Here is a 20282-nt window from a genome sequence, read left to right as displayed (position 1 = left end):
CCTGTAACCCCATGGAAACCCGGGCTCCTTTAAAGTTGCCTGTATGAGCTATAAATGCCTGCTACCCCATGACCCTGTTCATCGAACGTTAGGTAAATCCCTGTGCTCCCAGCCAGTTTCCGAAGTCCTTGAAGCTCTTCCTGGCTCGACAGATCGCCCCTGGCTTCCAAAGGAAGGAGGCATTTTGACTCTGAAGCAGCTGCAGTTTTTTAACCCCTTACCTTTGTCTTGGCGCTAGATCCCCAGTCTTGCAACCCTCAAAGAAAACTAGAAGTGCTCTGGTGTGGGTGCTGCCCTCCCCCAAACCAGTGAAGGACCTGGATAGAGCCACGCAGGACAGAGAGTTGGGTTACGTACGACACGTAACTGCTAACCATTTACCATGGTCCTCTGGTGGCCTCAAGGGATCTTCTGAGCTGGTCATCCACCATCCCTTTCTTCTCCTCTCCTGCCTTGTTACTGTTGCCTCTCCGCACCTGTCTGCCTCGTGCATGCATGTGCTTCATGTGGGCGGGAGTGGCGATGACATCTCTAGAGAAGGCTGTGACAGGTGTGATGGAGCTAAAATGCCAAAGCCGTCCACAGAGGGAACGCGGCCTGCTCCCTAACCAGCATCTGAGGATGGCTGTTGACCTGAATTCGTCGATGCTGCCCCTTCATGACCACAGGCTCAGGTGTGGTGGGCAGGCGCCGCTGGCAGAAAAAGGGCAGATGACAGTGAGCGCAGAATGTCTTCCTCCTGAGACCTGTCCCTTACCTTCAGGAGAACCTTCAGGGACATCCTATTAGCAGCGACCCGTCTCAGTCACTGTTGCTCCCAGACCAGTGGAAGCGAAGAAGAAACGAGATTTATGGCTCTCGTGGTCAGTCGTGAGAAGCAGTTTGTGTCCGGTTATCATTTATTTCAACCCCTCCGATTTTTGAGCCAATCTTCAATTATTGATACATTCGCTTGAGCCACTGTTGCGGGTATGGTGCTTTGGGCTGCTTTAAAACTCTGCTGCTCCACACTGACTCCCTTGCAAACGGCACCCACAGAACTTGTCACATGCCGTCGATGAGATCACCGAGCGCATCGCTTGACCTCTATGGCCCCCTCCTGTTTATTAAATCGAGAATACTAATGAGCAGACACATGTCTTAAATTGCATTTACTGTTCTTGAAATGAGAGGGCTCCTTCTGTGCAGTTTTAGGTTTGTCTCGAGGTCTGCATCTGATATGGCATTACTTGTACTGTTTATTGAATTATGTCTCACTCGGGCTCACATTTCTGCCTCATTGGCAATGACATTAAAATAAATGAATGAATTAAGAAGGTTTTCATTGCTTCTTCCCAAATACTTTAAAATTTAAGGCTGCAGCGGGGTCACAGTTTTTAGTCCTTCTGAGCGTCGACATGTCGACAGTCACGACAAGAGCAGAGGCGGAGAGCAAAGGTGACGTTAAAGGGAAGAACTTCTAGTAATGACGAAGCCCTAGAACAGGCGAGAGGGCTTCATCGGAGGAGCCACACACTGTGAAGGAGAACAAGCCAGAAATACTGGGGTGGAAAACCCCAGTACAGAACAAGGTGGGGACGAGGGAGTACATAGCATTACAGAGTTAAGGTCACGAAAGGTCAAACGGTACACAAGAACTGTATTGGGGAGAGGATGTGGCATAACAAACAGAGCTGCTGACTTTGAAACTGGGGAACCAGGTTCACATTCTGTGATTCTGGGAACATCACTTAATCTCCCTGTGCATACCAAAAATGAATGTGTCCTTGTGTGATGTAACTGGTGTTCATTTAAGTACTCCTTCGGATCGAGTCGCGCTTTATAAAACTGAAAAAAACTGTTTGAATAATTCCCATGTCCTGCTACTTGCAGTGAGATTTTAGGGACGTTTTGTTTTTATCTGCTTCTGCTTTCTCAAGTTTTTACCCTAAAATAAAAGGCCTTGGCTGCGTTACTCTACGAGACAGCCATAGCAGATGTCTGCGTGAGGTGGACAGGGGCGTCTCAGACCTGGTACAAAGTGCACTAATTGATACGGGCATATATACTAATCGATGCTTACTTCCCTCTCTGTTTCTACATGTCCCTCTCCAGACCCCCTGGTTTATCACTGCTCCCCAGTGTCGTGTTTCTCGTGTGACGAAGCTCTCTGTATTTTATAATATTGGAGCTCGACAGAGGCGCAGCGGTTTGTTTGAAGCAGCAGAGACCGCACAGGCCTTGCTGTGTATTCTATAGTTCTCATCCAGGGGATACTCATCAATAGTCATAATCTATGAATTATCCCTGCCCATGTGCGGGGAAAAAAGCTCCCTCGCTGCCTGCACGTTGCTGCTGGGAATTTAAAGCAGACAAAAGTAAAGGCGCTGCTGAACGTGTCCGGTGTCGTACACCGGAACTAGTTCCGCATATTTTTGTGGGGCCCAACTTCTTGGCAGGAGGGATGGGTCCTCCCTGTGAAAATAGTGGGTGGATGCAGTGTACCTGCGTGTACCCCTTACTTGTGCCCTGCTCATAAGGATTAGTTGCTTACCTGTAATCCTAGTTCTCATCCAGGGGTATACTCATCAAAGTCATAATCTATGAATTATACCCGCCCATGTGCGGGATCCCAGAGCATATAGAAAATACATATATATACATATATATGCATATGTGAGAACATATACATGCAGCCTAAAATGTTTCAAACATGTCAAAAATGCTGAAATTACATAGGTTTGCATTGTAGTACCCCTAACCCATAAGGAAAAAAGGAAGCACTAAACCAATTGTCCTACAACAATGCTTTATTGCCATCAAGCAAACTTGTAATTGCAGGTATTTGCCTGTAGGCTGCAGCAGAGTATCAAGAAACAAAGAAAACTGACACCTTGCCTTTAAGGCATTAGAGTAGGGGGACCGTGCCTTTAAGTCCTGTAGGAGACCCCCTGCTCCCATGATCCACCACAGGTGACAGTTAGGTCAGTTATTTTTTTCCGGCTCCTTCTATGAGGATCCTGGAACTTGAGCTCTTCAGTTTTTTGACTGAAAGTGATTTTTTCTTCAGATTTTCTCAGAAAACTCGACATTTTCGGACTCCTAAAGACTTATTCTGCTGGTTTGTTGATTTACAGCTAATTTTTTCCAGTCAGAATGCCTGCCTTATTCAGGAAATGCCCTTCCTGTGGCAATAAGATGGCACTGGCAGATCCACACTCTGTGTGTATTGTGTGTCTTCCATCCTCACACAATCCTGACCAGTGCCCCCACTGCCAGAAATTTTCCAGGTGGACTCTGTGTGACAGAGAGCGCATAAAGCTTCATGCACAGCTGGAGAAGGAAAGAAGCCGTCATGGAGGTGGCCATGGAGTCTTCAAATCACCTTCTTCTGCCAAACAACACAGAAAACGGCGACATACCACCTCTCCTGAGTCCAGGAAGAAGAAGGTTCCAGGAGATTCACCGTCGACGTTGAAGTCGCCGTCGAAAAGACCCAGACATTCTTCGGCGTCAAGAGACGAATCACCATCTCGATGTCGAGATTCTCCGCCGCATACAAGTAAGTCGGTGTCGAGGCACAGCGCTTCGGGTTTGAAGGCTGTTGGTCCTATGAGACCTGGAAAGTCTCTGTCGACGTCGAGGCTTCCGTCAACGTCGAGACACTCTCCGCCATCCTCGAGGGGGTCGGCGTCGAGAGTTACGACGGCGAACATCCCGCTACAAGTGGGCTTGTCGACGTCAAGAGCTTCGTCGAAGTCTCATCACTCGGCGTCAAGAAGATCGTCGCCGACTCAACGTCATGGGAGGTAGACGTCGAGATCACCAGGCCGCCGGCGAAGGTCGACGTCGAGATCACCAGGCCGCCGGCGAAGGTTGACGTCGAGATCGCCAGGCCGACGGCGAAGGTCGACGTCGAGGTCTCCGCATCGCTGTAGGTGATCGACGTTGAGACCACCGTCGAGAGCGGAACAGCTTTCCCAGAGCCGATCGATGCCGATGGTGATGCAGACTTCATCGACGTCGAGGCGTTAGACGTCGAGGGATAAAACTGCAGCGGCCACGGAGGAGACCCGGCATAAAGTGATGCCAGATCCAGATCGTCATCTGGTAACCAGTCATCATCCCCAGGACTGGATATCGTGCAAATTTCTCCGGAGAAATCTCCTAAAGCTGCAGAAAAGTACGGTCTCTCGCCTCGTTGGCTGCAAAATGTGGGTACAGGGGACTGCAGAAGTCCGGGCTCGGACTACTCTTGCACTTATTCGCCCTCTAGGATCTCCCCGCGGAGAAGCAAGTCTCCTCCCAGTAGACCAAGATCGCCTTCCACACGCTGATCACGGTCCAGAGATCGTCCGTCTCCTCCCAGAAGACCAAGATCACCTTCTAGACATCGATCAAGGTCCAGGGTTCATTGCACCTCACATCACGACCGTCCCCACAAGAGACGACGCACAAGATCGCCCACATGGTCTTCCTCCACGAGGTCCTCGGTCCGGAACTATTCTCCGACCTTCTCCTCGACTCCTCCATCGTGGGTGTCTCCCATCGATGACATCGCCACCTTCTCCGATGTCCTGGGTAGGGGTGCGCAGAAACTGAACATCACGTTGCACACCCCTGTGGTTCCCACATCGATCATCTTTGACACCTTACACCATCGCACAGCTCCCAGACCACTGCTTCCTTTGGTGCCAGGACTCTTGGAACCAGCTATGGCTACATTCCTCACCCTGGCTGTGGTGGGCTCTGTGCCTTCCAGGATCGCCAAAAAGTACAAGGCCCCAGCTGAGGATCCCTTATTACTCAGAGCTGATCCACCAGCGGACTCCGTTATTGTGGCGGCTGCCATGAGGTCGCACTCAGCGTCGGTGTCATCTTCTGTCCCCCCAGAGAAGGACAGTAAGCAGATGGACTCTTATGGCAGGAGAGTGTGCAATACATCAGCTTCGTACATGAAAGTTGCAAGTGCCTCAGCCCTTCTCGGGCGATATGACCGATCTCTTTGGGACTCTCTCTCAAGGTTCACTGAAAAGCTCCCTAAAGAGGACCAGCAGGACTTCAACGAGATTCTTCTTGTAGGTGGGTTTGTAGCCAATCAAATCATAAGTGCGGCAGCGGATGCTTCAGATCTCGCCGCTCATGGTTACTCCCATGGCGTCTGTTCTCGGCGCTCAGCCTGGCTGCGACTAACAGGCCTTAAGCCTGATGTGCAGAAGAAGAATTTAAATCTACCTTTTAACGGCTCTTCCTTGTTTGGGGCTCACGCCGATGACGAAATGAATAAAATGAAAACAGAAATGGATACCGTCAAGGCTGTTGGGCTGGAGAAGCGCAAAGCATATCGGAAGCGCTTTCGTCAGGGCGACAAAAGTTCCTTTCAGCAGAGGGTTCAAACCCTTCAATGGTCCTCCCAGAGCCAACAGAGACCCCAATTCCAGCAGAGGGGTCGTGGCAGAGGAAGAGGGAATGCCAAGCAGCAGCAGTCCACCTCGAAGCAGCCTCCCAAACAGTGAGGCTTTACTTCCTCAGCGCCCGTTTGCCACTCCGGTAGGAGGTAGTATCGTTTTTCACCTGGAAGAGTGGGAAACCATAACAAGAGACAAATGGGTGCTGAATATTGTGCAGCATGGTTACTTGCTAAGGTTCAAGTCTCCCCCTCTGCAAGTGCCCCCGCAATTGAAGCACCTTCCTCAACTTCAAAATCGGCTTTTACAGGACGAAGTAGCTATTCCTCTCTCCAAGAGGGCCATAGAGGAAGTCCCACCTCTCCAAAGTAACCAGGGGGTATACTCCCGCTACTTTCTAGTTCAAAAGCGAGGAGTAACCAAAGAGTACAGACCTATCCTCGACCTGCGCCTGCTGAACAGGTTTGTAAGAAAGGAAAAATTCAGAATGCTAGGCTTGCATCAAATCTTTCCGCACCTTCACCAGAGAGACTGGATGTGTGCCATCGACCTGCAGGACGCCTACTTCCACATTCCTGTCTCAGTGAAACATCGCAAATTCCTCAGGTTTCAGGTCTCTCGTCACCACTACCAGTACCGAGTGCTTCCGTTCAGCCTCAAATCTGCCCCATGCACATTCTCCAAGTGCATGGCGGTGGTGGCTGCCTTCCTCCGCAAGCGGAAGATCTTTGTCTATCCTTATCTAGACGACTTGGTCCTGAAAAGTTCCACACCTGCGCTACTCCAGCGCCATCTCTCGTACTGCCTCAACCTGCTGCAGTCCTTGGGGTTGCAAGTCAACTACAAGAAGTCGGTCCTCAACCCCACTCAACGGATACACTATCTGGGCGCCTCCCTGGACTCCGCAGAGGCAAGCGTGTGTTCTTCGGAGGAGAGGTTGTCATCAATGCTTCTCAAGCGCCACACTCGACACTGCACTTCCCACAGCCAGGCAAGTGTCTTCACTACTGGGATCGATGGCCTTGTGCATCTACATTGTGCCCAATGCACGCCTTCACATGCGGCTTCTACAACAGGCACTCGAAGATCAATGGTCTCAGAGGTCAGATCGCTGGGAAGATTGTGTTTCTCTCCACCAAGCTGCCAGGGACTCCATCAGATGGTGGATGAAACGTTCTCACCTGCTGCAAGGGGTCCCTTTTAATCGGACTCCTCCAACACAGTGGTCACAGATGCCTCAATGCAAGGCTGGGGAGCTCATATGGACCAGCTTCAGGTACAAGGTCTCTGGTCCGAGACAGAAAGGAGTTATCACATCAACTTCTTGGAACTACGGGCGGTCCGTCTGACGCTCAAATCCCTGTGCCCGTCTCTTCATTCCAGCCACATTCAGATTCAGACAGACAATACAACAACTATGTTCTATCTGAACAAGCAAGGAGGCACCAGGTCACGAGTCCTGTCTCTGGAGGCCCAATCCATTTGGCATTGGCTGGTGGCGAGAGGCCTTTCAATCATTGCAGTCCACCTGCCAGGAACCCTGAACGAGCAGGCAGACGGCCTCAGCAGAGACTTCGTAGAAGCGCACGACTGGGTGCTCAACGACTACGTCGCCCAAGAGGTCTTCCGGCAATGGGGAGTGCCAGACATCGATCTGTTCGCAGACGCGGCAAACAAGAAATTCCCCGTCTTCGCCTCCAGGTTCCCCCAGCAGGGATCACAGGGGAATGCACTTTTGATCAGCTGGTCGTAGACATTGCTGTAGGCTTTTTCTCCTCTCCCTCTCATCCCGGCGGTCATACAGACGTTCCACAGGACCAACACCAGAATGATCCTGATAGCACCGGAGTGGCCACGCCAGTGGTGGTACCCGGATCTCCTTCAACTGTCAGAGGTTCCACACCGGAGGTTGCCCTGCCTCCCGGACTTATTGACCAAGAACCAGGGGAGAGTGTTCCATCCCAATCTCCCCTCCCTCTGGTCGACTGCATGGCTCCTGAAGTCATCCAGTACGGACATCTATACCTTCCAGCTGACTGTATGAACATTCTTCGAGAAGCAAAGAGGCTCTCCACTAGGAAGTCCTATGCCTTCAAGTGGAAGAGGTTTTACCTTTGGTGTATAGACAACGTTCTTGATCCGACTCAAGGTCAAGAGCAAGTGATACTTCCATACTTACTGCACTTGGCAAGGTCTGGCCTAAAGTACTCCTCCATCAGGGTCCACTTAGCTGCTATCACAGCTTATAGAAAGTCCCCTACCCAGACCTCATTCTTTCAACTGCCTGTAGTCAAAGATTTCCTAGAGGGGCTTAAGAAAGTGTTTCCACCAGTGAGGTCCCCTTCTCCTCCCTGGGAGCTTAACATTGTTCTCACCAAATTGATGGGTGCTCCTTTTGAGCTTATCCATAAGGCATCTTTACAGCATTTGACCTGGAAGGCTGCTTTCTTAGTAGCCATCACTTCAGCCCGCAGGGTAAGTGAGATTCAGGCCCTGTGCTGCAAGGAGCCTTACACTGTTTTCCACACCAATAGAGTGGTGCTGCGGACTCATCCAAGCTTCCTGCCCAAGGTGGTCTCGGATTTTCACATAAATCAGGTTATCACGTTGCCCACTTTCTTTCCTCAACCAACCACTCCTCCGGAGAGAGCCTTACATTCTCTAGACCCCCGGAGGGTATTGAAGTTTTACCTTGCTAAAATCCTTTCGCTTAGAAAGTCTGACCGGCTCTTTGTCAATTATGGTTTAACAAATACCGGGCTGGCTGCTTCCAAAAGATCTATTTCTAGATGGATCGTCTCCTGTATAGCCTTGTCTTACCAACTAGCCAACAAGGTTCTGCAGGGCAGACCATGAGCACACAATACAAGAGGGAAAGCTTCTACTACAGCTCTCCTTCCCAACGTTCCCATATCTGAAATTTGCATGGCGCTCGATACATACCTTTACATGCCATTACTGCCTAGATTCAGATGCACAGGCCAATGCCCAGCTGGGGCAGGCCTCTTTGAGGAATTTATTTGCATAACTGCTGTTTGAATGTGGTGTTACTTCATGTTCTATATGCTCTGTTGCTCGTCTGCGAGACTTTGGGTATGGGCTTGCTACTCTATTCATAGATTATGACTATTGATGAGTATCCCTGGATGAGAAGGATTAGTTACTTACCTGTAATCCTAGTTCTCATCCAGGGGTATACTCATCAAAGTCATAAGCGACCCACCCACCTCCCCGGACGAGCAGTCTCTTCAAGTTATTGTTTATTGATTGCAGATCTACTCGGGTGCGTGTGCACCGTCAAAAATAACTGACCTAACTGTCACCTGTGGTGGATCATGGGAGCAGGGGGTCTCCTACAGGACTTAAAGGCACGGTCCCCCTACTCTAATGCCTTAAAGGCAAGGTGTCAGTTTTCTTTGTTTCTTGATACTCTGCTGCAGCCTACAGGCAAATACCTGCAATTACAAGTTTGCTTGTTGGCAATAAAGCATTGTTGTAGGACAATTGGTTTAGTGCTTCCTTTTTAGGTCTCGGGACCATCCGGTCGGCAGACCGGAAGTCCGGAGATTTAATGTCTTTGAGAAGAGGGGCTTGCACCCGCCCCTCTTCTCCCCTGTTCTCCATTGGCTGGCCTAGTAAATGCTGGCCAGCCATTGGAGAAGAGGTCCCGTCACTCCAATCATGCCCCGTCCTTTTCGGATCGGGGGGCGTGTTTTTTAAAGAAAGTCTCATTCTCTCCTCCAGCCAATGGCTGGAGGAGAGAAAAGACAAACACGCCCCCGAATCCGAAAAGGACGCTGTTTCTCCGAGGCATTTTTGCTCTGCCTCGGAGAAAGGCGGCGGTGTTCCTGGCGTCCTCTCCCCCTGCTGTATACAAAAAAACAATAATAGTAATGAAAGTAAACATATTTAGTTTGCATCGTGAAAACAGCAGCTCGACAGCTAAGTGCGCGTGGAATGTCCGCCTTTTACAAGACAAAGCAGCTCTGGGCTTCAGCAAGATCTAGTTGGCAGGCGGACAGTGCCAAGACACGATGACGTTATTAAATTAGTATTCCAAGCTTGTGACATAAATGATATTCGCTGGGTAGAAAAAATACACAGAAACAACATACAGACAGCACGTGACGGCACACGTAGGGTCCGCATTTCCTCTCTAGGATGTAAACGGGCGTCCACGTTAGGATCAGGCAAGCACAGCGGTAAAACAAAGCTGCGGCACGAAATGGAAAGGAAGGGGGAAGGAAATGTGTGGCAGCTGATGCGACGTATTGAGTCACATGCGCAGCATCAGACCTTGGATTTTAGGCGTCCAGTGCCTCGGTTACAGGGAGGGTGACTTCATTGAGCTACCAATGAGCTTCGTCGCTTTTCTCCGACCCTTCTTGTCTCCTGTTTCGCTGTGGATGATTAAAAAACAGAACCGTGGAGACAGAGCGGGAGAGGGACGGCTCTCCGGCTCAGAGATAAGGGGGAAGACAAAATGATCCAAGCCACACAAGCCCTGCCTCGTTCTATCTCTCCCCCCGTCTTTCCTATTTAACCCTCTCCTTTTCTCGACCCACCTCTTTCTGTGTGTTCTCTTTCTCGCCGCATCTATAGGCCGCTCTCGCCCTGTTTCCAAGCTTTTAGCTAGCTTTCTTTCCCTTCTATATATCTCTTCCGCTCATCTGGTTCCTTTTCTTTCTCATTCCTTATCTCATTCACTCTCCCTCTGCCTTCCAGTCACATTTACTTCCCCATCCCTCTGTCTCAATGTCTTTCCCACCACTGTGGTTGACAATTTATCTCTCTCGCCTCTGTGCCTGTTTTTTCTCTCTGCATACCCAGTCGCTCGTTTCCTAAACCTACCTACCTACCTACCTACCTATTAGCTATTTCGTGCTCTCTCTGCCTTGGCCTTTCTCTCCTCTCTCTCTCCGAACCTTCGCTTCCCATGCGGCCCATTTGCTTCGTTCATTCTTTTTATCCTTCCTTTTCACATAACCTCAGCTCCCCCCCCCCCCTCACTCTGGAAGGTTGCCCAAAAATCAGGAAGTGGCCATATCGATTATGCACTGAATACTGTCTTGGGAAAACAGAACTCGTCGTCTCCTCCACGTATACTTCAAGGCAATCTTTATATAGACATACATACAGGTTTCTGTGTATTCAGGTGCATTGACATATAGCTATATAATGTATATGTAAATGCGTGCATATATACTGTATTTACAAAGGCTTCCTACACACATTCAAGAAAACACTGACGCGCCTGCAGCACGCGCATAATATGTGCCGATCTATCAATATTTAGCGTCTATAAACATTCACAAGTCGGTGGATCATTAGGCACCACTGCAAATCTCTCACAAAGGAACCTTTTATATATTTACAAATCTTTAAAAATTAAGCTTTGCATATTATTGTTGCTAACAAGCCCTCTAGGTGAAGTTTTCATCCTTCCTTGAAGGATTTCGCTGTTGTAAAGTAAAATGTAGTGGAAGTGCGAAATTAGCATACTTTGTTTTTGCATAATTTCAGGCAAAATATTCTGTGTGATTACTGACACACAAACCCTGCGTAGCATAAAACTCGACATCGCATCCGTTTTAGACGTGACAAGGATATTTTACGCGCAAAAATAAATACAAAATAAATACAACTGCTCCAAACAGCAGGCGCGTGCATTCTGATTGTCCACGTTGTTCCTGTGCAATCTCGCTAAATATGCGATGTGGCATATAGAGTAATTTCGAGGATGTTACATAACAAGCGTAACACAGAATTACGCAGCAAACAGGAAATGTCACTTGGGCCTCGTAAAATGATAGTGTATGCCTATACTATATACCGCCTGCTGCACTACTAAAGTCCAGTTCTGGGTGGAAAGATGGAAAATATTCTGTTTTTAATTAATATCTCATTCCAGGTAAGTTATTTACTCAGAAGAGCTGATTCGTGTGAAAACTGGTTACCAACTCATGTGGAGGCTGACTGGGTATTCTTAGCCATGCATTTTGTTGTTCTTATTGCACATGCTTAGTTGTTTCTTTTTTCCATCAGTTCCCCCGGTAGGCCACCTACAGTCTGCCTGATCCCCTAGCTGCCAACATGCCTCCCTACCCGTCTCCCTGCCTCTGTGTACATATCCATCTACCTGACTGCCCACTTGCAGACCTCCCTGCCTGTCTCCCCATAGAATCCTGCAGGCATCACTATCTGCCTACGTATACACCTACCTCTACCTACCTAGTGCCCTGCCTGCCAGCCTCCCCCTTTCTATCTACCCACCTGTCTGCCTGCCCGCACTAGCTGTTTATGTCTTCACCTACCTACCTTCCCATCAGTATGTGCCTCCCTACCAGCCACCCTGCCTACCCATCTACCCACCTACCGGCCTGACTGCCTTTCTGACCAAGTCTCATCTACCTTCCTGTCGTCATCTCTAGCTACCAGCCTGCATATCTGCCCACTTACCTTCAGAGCAGTGTACAATGCATATATGTATACTTATTGTATACAATCTAACGCCTACAGACACAGACACGTAGCTTTACGTCAGCGTGTGTGAGCACGCACACACACACAGCAGCAATATAATCATGTCCACGCGCGCGGACATGCAGGGTATGGACGCACGCATACCTGCACTTACAAATGCATATATTTATGTGTGCGTTCATTTATTTTATTCCACACTCTGGAGCTAAGACCTGAGCCTGCATCTCAGAGCTGGTGTCAGGCTTCCCAAGTGTGGGATTTACTTCTCTGCTGATGTTGGGGGACGGAGGGGAGGGTGTAGAGGAGGGGTGGGGGGAGAGGGATGCGGGAGGGAGGCAGGGAGGGCTGTGTGCGTGTGTGAGCCAGGATTCCGCTCGGCTTTCCCCTCTCTGCAAACTCACCGGATCCGTCAGCTGGAGGAACAAGCATTTACAATGCAACGGTCTCGGCATTGTTAAAGTTAGAGCTATTGGCATTGCTCATGACATTATTTTTGTTTATGTTTTTGAGTTTAAAACATTTAAAGAAACGGCATTGTCATGAGCAATGCCAATAGCTCTAACTTTAACAATGCCGAGACCGTTGCATTGTAAATGCTTGTTTCCTTATGGGTTAGGGGTACTACAATGCAAACCTATGTAATTTCAGCATTTTTGCCATGTTTGAAACATTTTAGGCTGCATGTATATGTTCTCACATATGCATATATATGTATATACATGTATTTTCTATATGCTCTGGGATCCCGCACATGGGCGGGGATAATTCATAGATTATGACTTTGATGAGTATACCCCTGGATGAGAACTAGGATTACAGGTAAACAACTAATCCTTATGAGCAGGGCACAAGTAAGGGGTACACGCAGGTACACTGCATCCACCCACTATTTTCACAGGGAGAACCCCATCCCTCCTGCCAAGAAGTTGGGCCCCACAAAAATATGCGGAACTAGTTCTGGTGTAAGACACCGGACACGTTCAGCAGCGCCTTTACGTTGTCTGCTTTAAATTCCCAGCAGCAACGTGCAGGCAGCGAGGGAGCTTTTTTTTCACCTCCAGCTGGGCTGAAGTTAATGGGCCATCAGGCCTCCTTTTGTTTGAATATTCTGACTAGAGGCGGCCTGGAACCTCACACTTAAATGTAAATGCCATGGATGGAAGACAAAGGAACACAGCTTGTTATCTCTTTTCAGGTATTTAAGAGAGGCATGCTTTTGCCTTTCTTCAGCCTTTGAATATAAGAGATGCATGCACTGTAAGAATGCCAGGTGTGTCCAAGTATTTACACAAATAACAATTTCAATAGCACTATTGTATTTCTTTTATAGCGCTAGGCAACCCAATGCAGGGTGTCAGAGCTCTTTATGAAGCCTACACACTATACATTGACAATAAATCATGTACATGTGTAAATCAATGTACAAGATAAGTTACATGAGACCCGGTTACAAGGTGTAGGAGTCACGTCCTCCATAGCTCACTGTGCTATATTACAAGGATTACAATTTATGAACTGCAGGAAACAAAAGGATCTCTGTGTTAAAAGCAGTAACCCACTTTACTATCTACATAAAATAAAAATCTGTCATCTGCATGTTATGTGATGTGCTTTGCAGGAGACACATTAACCTAATACTACTTTTATTCAAATCTGGGACTTTACAAAACTCAGATCTCTTCTACACATGCATTAAGCTCCAAAGTTAATTCACCATTATTACTATTCCCTGAGATTTACTGGGTACCTTTACAGCAGATGCCTTAACCCAATTAAATAAATGGAATGTAGACTTTGCAACCAATTGAGCATAACAGATCTACTGCCATGCTTCTACTTGTTGCCAATTTCTTTTTTGTCAGGGTTTAAAGAAATTAATGTATTAGTTGAGGCCCAGATTTTGCGTCTGGATTGTGCCACTTTTTTTGCACAACCCCGACGCCAAATCTTATTTGTTAAATCTGATAATGCGCTTAAGTGTACTCATGATATACCTTGTAATCATATGTGTGAGGTTTTAATATCTGATGTCACTTCCAGTGATGTCACTTCCAGTGAGGTCAATTCCTGTGATGTCAAATGCAATGTCCTATGTCATGACATCATGCGCCGTGATGGCACACGTCATGATTTCACTTTCATACTGCTTAACCTGGATAGTCCCCCCCCCCCCCATATTTTTTTTTTAGGTCTCGCCTGAGCCAGCGCATGCGCTGCTCTGGCGAGACATTTAGTAAGTGGGCTTTTAAAAGTCCTACCACTTGCTTTTGGTGGCCTCACGCTTGCGGTTACGCGCGCGTAGCCGCCAACTGGCTTTTTGTTATGGCTCATTAAGTCTTACAGCGCGCGAATCACTTTTATTTTAATGCTCCTCCACCCCCTTGCTCTCTGCTCTCACTACCCCCTCCCTTTTCTCCCTCTCCTTCCCTTCTCCGAAAAATGTCACTGCGCAAGAGCAGGCCCTATGCTGACTCCGGCGTCACTCACCTTTGGATGTTTGTAATAATATTGCTACGCCACCGCATCCCTGCACACGCTGTTGTCCCTGCCATCCTCCCACGCCTGTCTATGCGCGCGTCGGCAGTATTTGGACTCTAATTTGTTTTAAAACTGGCCCTTATTTCCATTAATGCCCGACCTTCTGTAGCAGGCCTTTCCCTGCCCTCGAAGCCCAGGCCTTAGTTGATTCCATGCAGCAGGCACCGGCCGCCTTACCAGAGATCTCCAGAGGGCCGATCCTTGTGCTTAATTCAGCACAACCTCTGCTTTCAGCACAGAGGTCACCGCGTGGGGAGAGCACATGATTCCAATTACGTGTCCCGGCCTCGGTGCACGTCTGGGAAGATATCACAGGTTACGCCACGTTTTTTTCTCCTTCCTTACTGCGTTGTTTAACGAGACACCGAGCGAGCGAAGCAGAGATCGCGTAACTATTTAATATATTTCTGCAGAATATATAATGAGTTTGCTTAGCCTCAGTTGGTAATTTTCTCCCTCCGCAGATGTGAAAAAAGGGTTTGTTTTGCAGAACGCTCACTCAGGTGCAACCTGCGGCAGTCTTCCCTTGCTGTTTTGTATTTTTTTTTTTTTTCAAAGCTGGCGTAGACGTCTACAAAGCGGAAGTGAGAGGTTACCGTTCCCACGTTTTTAGATGGTGTTTTTTTCCTAACAGATTCTGCTGAACAATAACTAGATAACTTCAGACAAATTTGACGTTTAACATTCGAATGACGTGGCCAAAGCATGTCATCTGCACAGTCGAATATCAAGAACAGATATTAGTGTTCCAGCTTGTTTTTTTGCAGCACATGTACTTAAACCAAACATTGGCACAGCTAGTAGGGCTGGCGTTAACTGCTGCCCTCTTGGTTTTACCAATGCTTATTATGTTTGTGAATGGTTTTGCATGAAGACCCATCGTATGAAAAAACAGGCATTTCCCAAGAACAAACATATGTATATTTATATGCGAAACCACACATTGCGCTAGAAATCCCTGGCGTTGAAGGAACTACTTATTGTGCGGACGTGCACATTGTGCAAGATGAGAGGTCCTCACTCAGGGCCAGTGGTGGAAGTTGGGTGACCCTGTGCCCCATGCTGTATACTGTGGTGGGCGGAAGGCAAATGTGAATGACACTGCAACAGGTCAATGGGTGAATAGGACCTGTTTAAATCCCCTGTAAACAAATAGGTATAGTTTAGATATTTTTATTTAAAGCAAAAGTTCTTGGCTAGGGGCAGACCTAACACGAGCAAGTGATTGCAGGTTCTTGCACTACAGTAGTCTTACACTAAATCACTTGCGGGTTCTTAAAGAAAGTGAAAGATAAAGCAGATTAAGAAAAAACATTAGGACGTCCCTATGTGAACAAGCATTGGCAAAGTCTTGCTTTTTTGACACATTTTATTTGCTACTGCGTTTTGCTGATGCTGTGCAACACCGGCAAAGAAAGCAATAAAAGGAGCAGTGATGCAGCCGGGTCATTTCATATGCACGTATATGCTTCATTAAATATGAAATATATAAACAAGCATTGGCATAGCCAATAGGTCTCGCCTTTTGGACCTTATAAGTGTTTAGTTATCCAGCACTATATCCTTGGTGCTACAACATCAAGTGTTGCATGGCTAAACACTTGTAAGGTCCCAAAGGTGAGACCTATTGGCTATGCCAATGCTTGTTTAGGACTTGTGCCCTGGTTATGAGAAGGGAAAATTGCTTTAGAACAACCAGGTCCGCAGTGTTTTAAGTGGGATTAAAAAAATGGACGCCTCTCAAGGGGGCACGGCCTATGTAAATCGGGGTGTGGATTCAAACAGGTAAGCTAAAACTCTGCACTTCCCGTAGCAAACCCCAACCAGTCCTTTAGTGCTTCACCGCGCCCCTGACACCTCTTTCAGATATTGCATCCACGCAGACATACACCTAAAATAAGACAGACCTCTTGGCTTTGCCATTGCTTATTAGCAGTAACAAATAAACGAGTAACGACTGTGATTTTGTTGGGAATAATTAGAATTGAAAATGTTAATAATAAAAATATGAGACCATGACTTAAACACAACTAAAGTCTGTGGAAGGGGCAGTGGTCAGTGTCTCGGTCATTCCCTTTCCTCCCTTCACATCACTTGGCTCTGCAGTATCTCACTCTGTTAGACACTTGTGACCTTTTTCACCTCACAGCTTTTTGAAATCCTCTCTTCTGCATATCTAACACCTCATCTCTTTCCTCTTCAGCGCCCTCTTTTCTCTCTTTTGCAGGTATATCCTTGAATCTCCTTCACTCCACCATCCCCCACCCCACAAAACACCCGCTCACCTGTAACTACGTTTTCTTTAACTTTCGCTCTGTCACTGTTCAGCAGCTGTCTAACTCCTTGAAGCCCTTTCATACACAATCACAACTGGCACACATAGCTATTGCTTTAAGCTCTCTGCAGAGAGGCCAGGGATTGGATAAGCATGTGTTCTGTACACCTTTATGAGGCCCCCCACAGCCACGGTGAGAAACTTGCAATCTCTTCAGCCCAACTCCAGAGGTCTCAATCGTAGTGGAGAGTTTAAGCAAAAGAAAAAAAATGCCTAAACTAATGAGCAGTGGGTGAACATAAGTCCATGTCTAGGGGAGGGACAAACACAGGAAGAGGAAGGAAGCCTACAGCACATGACTAATAAGAAGCAGGCAAGTGAGAGTGACAGTGAAGCCAACCTATGGTAAGCAATGGGCGTACTCTAACCCAGTTGTTAGAAAAGAAAGCGACAGCGCATGCACTGGTTAGGCAAGACCTAAAGGTCACAGAAGCAGAACATCCTGGAAAAAGCCAACAATCTTGTGGGCTGCAAGATGAGGCGACTCCGCTCACTACCACTCAGTAATGAGCTGCATGAACACATGCAAAATCCAACATCCTGGAAAAAGCCAACACTCCTATGTAAGGCCAGATTAAGTCAAGTGTGTGAAACGCACGCAGGAACAACATCGCTGGCATGCGTGACCTTAACCGGTTTTACAGCCATTGTCCAGAAACTGATTAGTGTTTTTCCTGTAAAGCTCAGAACGTGAATATAGCGCCTAATCAGGACCTGTTTCAAGGTCGGTTTTAATTACGGAAAAGTCTGAGACCTGGAGGAACCCGGCCTCCTTAAAGCCCCGAGGGCAGGTTTTTTAAAAGCAATGGACACGAAATGAGAGACGCACGTTAAACTGTCGGCGGTCGATGAGAGATCCGAGGGCGGAGCCCAGTCTCTTATCTTGGCGACATCTTGTCATCTGGGACTTCGCTTCACTGTGTCCGCCTCCGTTTCTAACTCGCCAAGAGAGGGGGGGGGGGGGGTAAATAGATACGGAAGGTGACAGTCAACGATTAATGGGCAGAAGCAAGGAGACCTGCCAGGCACTTTTACACAAATATATAAACAACTACACTTTAGATTACTGGTTTACGTCTTTTTTCAACAACATATGTGTATATTCACTTGTTAGACGCCGATTAACGAGGACACCCCTCGAATGGATTTAAAGATAATTTACTTTCATTCAGGAACTAGCATTTTATAAAGTGAAATCGGATCGGTACCTACGGAGAATGCGTTATTTCTGTTTCATTATTTAGATATATGAGCTGTGCAGATAAAGCTGAAAGGAATACACAGATACCAGGGTAGGGTCGTAGGGATGTTCAGTGGTATTTTCTGCTCCTGTAAGAGACACCTAGGGATGTTCAGTAGTGTTTTCTGCTCCTGTAAGAGACACCTAGGGATGTTCAGTAGTGTTTTCTGCTTCTGTAAGAGACACCTAGGGATCTTCAGTAGTGTTTTCTGCTCCTGTAAGAGACACCTAGGGATGTTCAGTAGTGTTTTCTGCTTCTGTAAGAGACACCTAGGGATCTTCAGTAGTGTTTTCTGCTCCTGTAAGAGACACCTAGAGATGTTCAGTAGTGTTTTCTGCTTCTGTAAGAGACGCCTAGGGATGTTCAGTAGTGTTTTCTGCTCCTGTAAGAGACACCTAGGGATCTTCAGTAGTGTTTTCTGCTTCTGAAAGAGACACCTAGGGATCTTCAGTAGTGTTTTCTGTTTCTGTAAGAGACACCTAGGGATGTTCAGTAGTGTTTTCTGTTTCTGTAAGAGACACCTAGGGATGTTCAGTAGTGTTTTCTGCTCCTGTAGGAGACACCTAGGGATCTTCAGTAGTGTTTTCTGCTCCTGTAAGAGACACCTAGGGATGTTCAGTAGTGTTTTCTGCTTCTGTAAGAGACACCTAGGGATGTTCAGTAGTGTTTTCTGTTTCTGTAAGAGACACCTAGGGATGTTCAGTAGTGTTTTCTGCTTCTGTAAGAGACACCTAGGGATCTTCAGTAGTGTTTTCTGCTCCTGTAAGAGACACCTAGGGATGTTCAGTAGTGTTTTCTGCTTCTCTAAGAGACACCTAGGGATGTTTTCTGTTTCTGTAAGAGACACCTAGGGATGTTCAGTAGTGTTTTCTGCTTCTGTAAGAGACACCTAGGGATCTTCAGTAGTGTTTTCTGCTCCTGTAAGAGACACCTAGGGATCTTCAGTAGTGTTTTCTGCTTCTGAAAGAGACACCTAGAGATGTTCAGTAGTGTTTTCTGCTCCTGTAAGAGACACCTAGGGATGTTCAGTAGTGTTTTCTGCTCCTGTAAGAGACACCTAGGGATCTTCAGTAGTGTTTTCTGCTCCTGTAAGAGACACCTAGGGATCTTCAGTAGTGTTTTCTGCTCCTGTAAGAGACACCTAGGGATCTTCAGTAGTGTTTTCTGCTCCTGTAAGAGACACCTAGGGATGTTCAGTAGTGTTTTCTGCTTCTGTAAGAGACACCTAGGGATCTTCAGTAGTGTTTTCTGCTCCTGTAAGAGACACCTAGGGATGTTTAGTAGTGTTTTCTGCTTCTGTAAGAGACACCTAGGGATCTTCAGTAGTGTTTTCTGCTCCTGTAAGAGACACCTAGAGATGTTCAGTAGTGTTTTCTGCTTCTGTAAGAGACGCCTAGGGATGTTCAGTAGTGTTTTCTGCTCCTGTAAGAGACACCTAGGGATCTTCAGTAGTGTTTTCTGCTTCTGAAAGAGACACCTAGGGATCTTCAGTAGTGTTTTCTGTTTCTGTAAGAGACACCTAGGGATGTTCAGTAGTGTTTTCTGTTTCTGTAAGAGACACCTAGGGATGTTCAGTAGTGTTTTCTGCTCCTGTAAGAGACACCTAGGGATCTTCAGTAGTGTTTTCTGCTCCTGTAAGAGACACCTAGGGATGTTCAGTAGTGTTTTCTGCTTCTGTAAGAGACACCTAGGGATGTTCAGTAGTGTTTTCTGTTTCTGTAAGAGACACCTAGGGATGTTCAGTAGTGTTTTCTGCTTCTGTAAGAGACACCTAGGGATCTTCAGTAGTGTTTTCTGCTCCTGTAAGAGACACCTAGGGATGTTCAGTAGTGTTTTCTGCTTCTCTAAGAGACACCTAGGGATGTTTTCTGTTTCTGTAAGAGACACCTAGGGATGTTCAGTAGTGTTTTCTGCTTCTGTAAGAGACACCTAGGGATCTTCAGTAGTGTTTTCTGCTCCTGTAAGAGACACCTAGGGATCTTCAGTAGTGTTTTCTGCTTCTGAAAGAGACACCTAGAGATGTTCAGTAGTGTTTTCTGCTCCTGTAAGAGACACCTAGGGATGTTCAGTAGTGTTTTCTGCTCCTGTAAGAGACACCTAGGGATCTTCAGTAGTGTTTTCTGCTCCTGTAAGAGACACCTAGGGATCTTCAGTAGTGTTTTCTGCTCCTGTAAGAGACACCTAGGGATCTTCAGTAGTGTTTTCTGCTCCTGTAAGAGACACCTAGGGATCTTCAGTAGTGTTTTCTGCTTCTGAAAGAGACACCTAGAGATGTTCAGTAGTGTTTTCTGCTCCTGT

At 47.2% G+C, this 20282-nt stretch overlaps 1 protein-coding gene across 12 annotated transcripts in view; it reads left to right on the top strand.

The window, feature by feature from the left end:
• Positions 1–20282, top strand: part of ARFIP2 (ARF interacting protein 2) — a 286324-nt gene that overhangs the window by 100510 nt on the left and 165532 nt on the right. The gene's annotated exons all lie outside the window — the stretch shown is intronic.

Source organism: Triturus cristatus, chromosome 8, assembly GCF_964204655.1.
Source record: "Triturus cristatus chromosome 8, aTriCri1.1, whole genome shotgun sequence".
Taxonomy (NCBI): domain Eukaryota; kingdom Metazoa; phylum Chordata; class Amphibia; order Caudata; family Salamandridae; genus Triturus; species Triturus cristatus.
This window is presented reverse-complemented; position numbering and strand designations above follow the sequence as displayed.